This window comes from Etheostoma spectabile, chromosome 8, assembly GCF_008692095.1.
Source record: "Etheostoma spectabile isolate EspeVRDwgs_2016 chromosome 8, UIUC_Espe_1.0, whole genome shotgun sequence".
In the NCBI taxonomy this organism is placed as follows: Eukaryota; Metazoa; Chordata; class Actinopteri; order Perciformes; family Percidae; genus Etheostoma; species Etheostoma spectabile.
Window position 1 is genome coordinate 14,394,051 of NC_045740.1, and position 5,371 is coordinate 14,399,421.

The 5,371-nt window shown below is 38.2% G+C and overlaps 1 protein-coding gene across 13 annotated transcripts in view; it reads right to left on the reverse strand.

Moving 5' to 3' along the window:
- Nucleotides 1-5,371, reverse strand: part of ppip5k1b (diphosphoinositol pentakisphosphate kinase 1b) — a 66,435-nt gene that overhangs the window by 58,986 nt on the left and 2,078 nt on the right. The gene's annotated exons all lie outside the window — the stretch shown is intronic.

Consider the following 5,371-nt stretch of genomic DNA (forward strand, 5'->3'; position numbering starts at 1 on the left):
ACAGAGAGAGTTGTGTGGAGCTGATGGTCTTAATTAGCTTTATAGCAACTCATTTGGCGATGGCTTGATTGTAACGGATGTGTTTTAATATCAAAAAGTTACACACTAAAGCTTTAAGCATTTAATGTATTTATAATGTATAAATGGAGGTTAAATAATAGAAAATTGGCTGTAATGGAAACAAAAAGAAAAGTGGAGCAGGAAAGAACTTCTGCTGCTGATATAGATTGTCAGATTTGTTTTCATAATTTGCACCTCTGATAACTGCAAAATAATTAATGGGTTTCCTCTTGTCTAATCTTTGCGCAGTGCCAAACAACGCCCCATAGCTGCGATATAATCACAACATACCATGATCTATCCTAAGATATTGCTTAAACATGTCAAAATCAAATCAAGAGGTGCTCACTTCCAAATACCCTGAGGCCTTAAAGTTGCAAACACCATTCTGTAACGTTTCCTGCTTTGTGATCACATTCCTTAAATGTTCTTTTAAATTGTCTCCCTTTCACACTTTTGATGGAAAATGCATTTGTGTGGATACAAAAGGCACCATAGGTTAGAATTGCATAATGTCAATGTAAAATGGTGCAGTAAAGTGTGGAAACAGCATTTGTAAATGCTCTTTCCACACTGCTATTTTAATTCTATTAAAATGTCATTAAAACTCTCCTGTGCAGTACTTATTTTAAAATATATTATTTGAATATATTAATCTGGATGCTTGTAAAAAAAATCTTAGATTGTTTGGGTTAGTTTCACAACAGCTTCACAACAAACTGATGCAACACTGAAGTTGTTTCTGCACATGGCTTTGAATTCAAACTTGTTGAGATATTGTTGGAAGTGAAATAAAAAGAGCTGCTGCTTGTTGTTGTCGTCTTTACTGTGATGATAGTCACAAACTAGTTTCAACCTGTCCTCTTAATGTGACTTTCCACCACCCACAAGACTTCAGGAGATTCTTGTTTTGTGTATTGTAAAAGCCAGAATTGGCATATCAGAAAATCCAATTTTAAAATAGAAAAACAACCGTAACTACACTAGGGCTGGGTGATAGAGAGAAAATCAGATATCACGATACGCTTGACCAAATCGATATATCGAGGTTTGTATCGAAATGTGGGTTATTGTGGTATGAACCGAACTCGGGGTTTAGTGTATCGTTACAGCCCTAGGTCTCATATCACAATATCAACATAATATCAATATACTACCCAGCCAGTTAATAAGGTGCATCAATCTAAATCTAATGCAGTCAACTGTCCTGCAATAAATCCTTAAAATGTTCCGTTTTAGTGGTGTGGATTCAACTTCATGGTCATTTTGGTGCTGTTGAAATGTGCTGCATTAGACACACCCACAATCACATTATACACACACACACACACACACACACACACACACACACACACACACACACACACACACACACACACACACACACACACACACACACACACACACACACACACACACACACACACACACACACACACACACACACACACACACACACACACACACACACACACACACACACACACACACACACACACACACACACACACACACACTTCAGTATAATGCAATACAATTCCAGAGCACCACAAACTGCAGCCCTCAAAATTATTTTACAATTCAACAAAACCTCTGTAAAACACTTATAAAACTGAACATTATAACCTTTGTTAAAGTAGCATTCATAGCAGGACTGTTGTATGAGACTGCATTAGTTTTTAGCTAGGTGTACCTAACAAACTGGAAACGGAGTGTATGTCTACCAATAATAGCAGTATTATCCTGGGAAAACTCAACCTTTACTGTTTCCACAGTTATTGTCTCCCAAGAAGACAGATGCAACAATAAACTTATCCCTAGAATGTCTGTCCTGTGTGTTACAGCACTAAACTTTCAGTTAAAGTGGAAAGATGATGAGACTAAACCTCTGCAAAATTATAAAAAGACACAATAGATGTAGATGCATTTGGGGAAAATAAGTTGATAGATAAATTCTAATTTCTAATTCTAATAATAAATTGTAATCATCTATTGCTAAAAGCCGCCAAATTTCAAACATTTGCAACCCTCTTGCTTCCATCTAATTGGTGTGTGTTCAGTTACTGCTTATCCGTTACCTGATCTGATAAAACTCAATAAATAAACAAATCTGTTATGTCATTGCTTCACAACTGAGCCCAAGCGTGAGTTGTTAATTGTAGCCAAGCTAGAAGAAGAAACTTGCCACTGCAGTATGTACACAAACAGTAGACGCAGCCAAAGCCTGTTCATGTCTCTCATCAGTATAGTCTAAACCCCCCCCCCCACCTACCTCCCCACACACTCCCCTTAAACACCACCACCACCCTGACCCCAACAACCAGCTGACTAGAGGGGAAAAGCCTTGTGAAACAGATGGATGGAACATATTACCTTTCAGTGAGAACTATGCGCTACACGCAGTCTTTGAATGACTGTGTGTCACTTCCACCCACATACAGTGGGGATTAGGTCACTGGCATTAGGTCAACTCTTTTGTCTGCTAAAGACAAGACATGTGTCCTGAATTTATTTGCCAGGACATACCATCATATCACTAAATATCACACCACGTGACCCAGCCTAACCTTGGTACCCAGAAATAACAGTGTCCTCTTCTGCGGACGGGTGATACACGAGCTGAAGGGTGGAGCAAAGGCACGGGTGTTGGGTGCCGTGGGCCAGCTACGCTACCCAAAGATAACTCATAGTTACGAACGTCTGAGGCGATGACAGGCCACACTAAACAAAGTGGAAGCCCTTCTTGCTCGCCCGGGGTCAAAGGACACCAACAGAAAAACTCGTAAATAAATAGAACTGCTGTGAGTAGGCACCGCTCAGCTCGGGTTTATTCTGCCTTTACTAGGCCATGTCTTTACTAAACTGGCAAGGATAAGCCAACATCGCACACCATTAAAGAAATTCTGCATGATGGAAAGACATACATGCAAAAAAAGTATGTATCAAATCATACAAAAACCCAACCAGTGATTAAACCAAGTGACTCCACTGATTAAACTTTCAGCAATGAGCTCAGCTGGTGTTATGATGAAAAAAAAACCCTCACTTACACATGACTCAACACCACTGATGGGAACACTTTGCATGAGATTATAATTTTTTTCCAGGTACACGGTTCTCTGAAGCAACATTTCCACAGAAAATCAATTCCTCGTTCACCTGATTTGCATTTTGGAGGTATCCTATGGTGTGTACACAAATCTTGCCAGTGCATGCTAACCATTGTTCAAAACTGAACATACAGAGTTATCAACCTGTGAATTCACATATTTTGTGCTCAACATCTAGTGTTGTCCTCGGAAAACAATGAAGTTATGCTTCCAACGGGTTTGCATCACATTGTCAGTCCACACCAGACCTTTGTAATCACTTCCCAAATTGTTAAAATGCCCATATTAAGGTCATTTCCAGGTTCATAAATTTGGTTGCTTTCATATTCAAAAAACACCATATTTTTGTTTTGACTTATATGACTTGCTGTAAAAGTGGCCGCTTTTGAAGAAAAGTCACATAGTCCTATATATCATAGAAAAACATTTGTCGCCCTAAAACTAAGGAATTAAAAACAAAAGGTATCAGTAACAAAACAAGGGTGTTGTATTCAAAGATTTTAAACAATTCCCACTCTTAGACATTGTTGAAAGTTGTATCTCAACACAGAAAGTATATTATTAAAGCATGACTGTAATCATAACAGAGTTGTGATGATGTAGTTCCTTTTACCATAACAAAACGGAAAAAGGAATACAAAAAGGGAAATAGACAGAGCAACCAGACAAAAACATCATATGAAAATGTGTCCTCTCTACCAGTTAAATGGTTCCCCTTAAAAAAAAAGAGAAGAAAATCCTATATTACCCATTAATAAATTAGGAGGCTGATTAAAAACTTCCCCAGCTGTGAGCTGCAGGCCCTCGTCCATGCATACGTCACCTCAGTCATCACTGCAGATAAACAACGCGGCTCCAATAAAAGGCTTTTGACCTTCGAGACTGTCTGCCACAGGGAGGCTGTGTTGTGTTTATTACCGGTGAGGCAGGAGATGGCCACTATCACGTCTCTGATAAGATGGCAAAGGACGGCTCACGATTTACTACACAACGTGTAAATGGAAACAGTTTGCCTGTTAATTACGGCTCATGTTTTGTGGATTGATCTAATAACTGTAGATTACTTCTAGGTAAGAAAAAGGATGCCTTTGTGATTGGGAAATCTATTGGGAAAGGTGAAGTAGGGCTGGGAGATATGGAGAACGTCTAAAATCACAATATTTTTGACCAAATACCTCAATGTCATTATTGCGACGATATTGTAGTGTTGACTAATGGTGCTTTCACAAAATATTTACACAATGAGATTTTTGATAAATAATCATCAGTAATGTGGAGATAATGACTAAGTGGGTACAGTTACAACAGTCAGGCAACTTCAGAAAATTACACCACTTTACTGTAATGCAGCCTTTAAAACCAGGAAAAGACAACACTTATGCCACTTTATGACATTATGATATCCAAAATCTAAGACGATATCTTGTCTCATGGATATAATATTGATATATTGCCCAGCTCTAAGGTGAAGTATTTTGCTTAGCCCAGTAACCCTACTTTTCTATCAGGGTCAGTACGATGCTGATCAAGTGAACAGCTTGTTATCTGAAGAGAGTTCAAGACTTAATCATTAACAAAACTGTTAATTATTATATTCAATAAAATTCAACTCACTGCTCAAGTGTACAAAGTTATCGAGATTGGACACTTACATTAGCCCTGAAACACCATCACCCCTAGGGTCAGAAAACATGCTGGCGATGTTATTAGGAGAAGAGGAACAGCAGTTACAGATGCCTCTACACGCTTTTAAATTCATTACGCACCAGGAACTTGAGAAATTTGGTTTGTTTGCGAATACAAACTGCGGCGTTACAGAAAACAGAGACGCAAACATTTTTCACTGCATGAGATGAGACCGCTGTAGGGTTTACAAGATGATTTATAAAACGTGGAAAGATGACTCACGCTTTTAAGCTACTGATGAATAACTTTTGCCAGATATACAGCTATCAGGGTAGACCTGGGCAATATATCAATATTACGTTAACATCGTGATATGAGACTAGATATTGTCTTGGATTTTGGATATCGTAATATGGCATAAGTTTTGTCTTTTCCTGGTTTTAAAATCTGCATTGCAGTAAAGTTATGTAATTTGTCTTAACTTACCAGACTGTTCTATTATTTGCCTTAACCCACTTAGTCTTGATATCCATATTACTGATGATTATTTATCAAAAATCTCATTGTGTAAATAT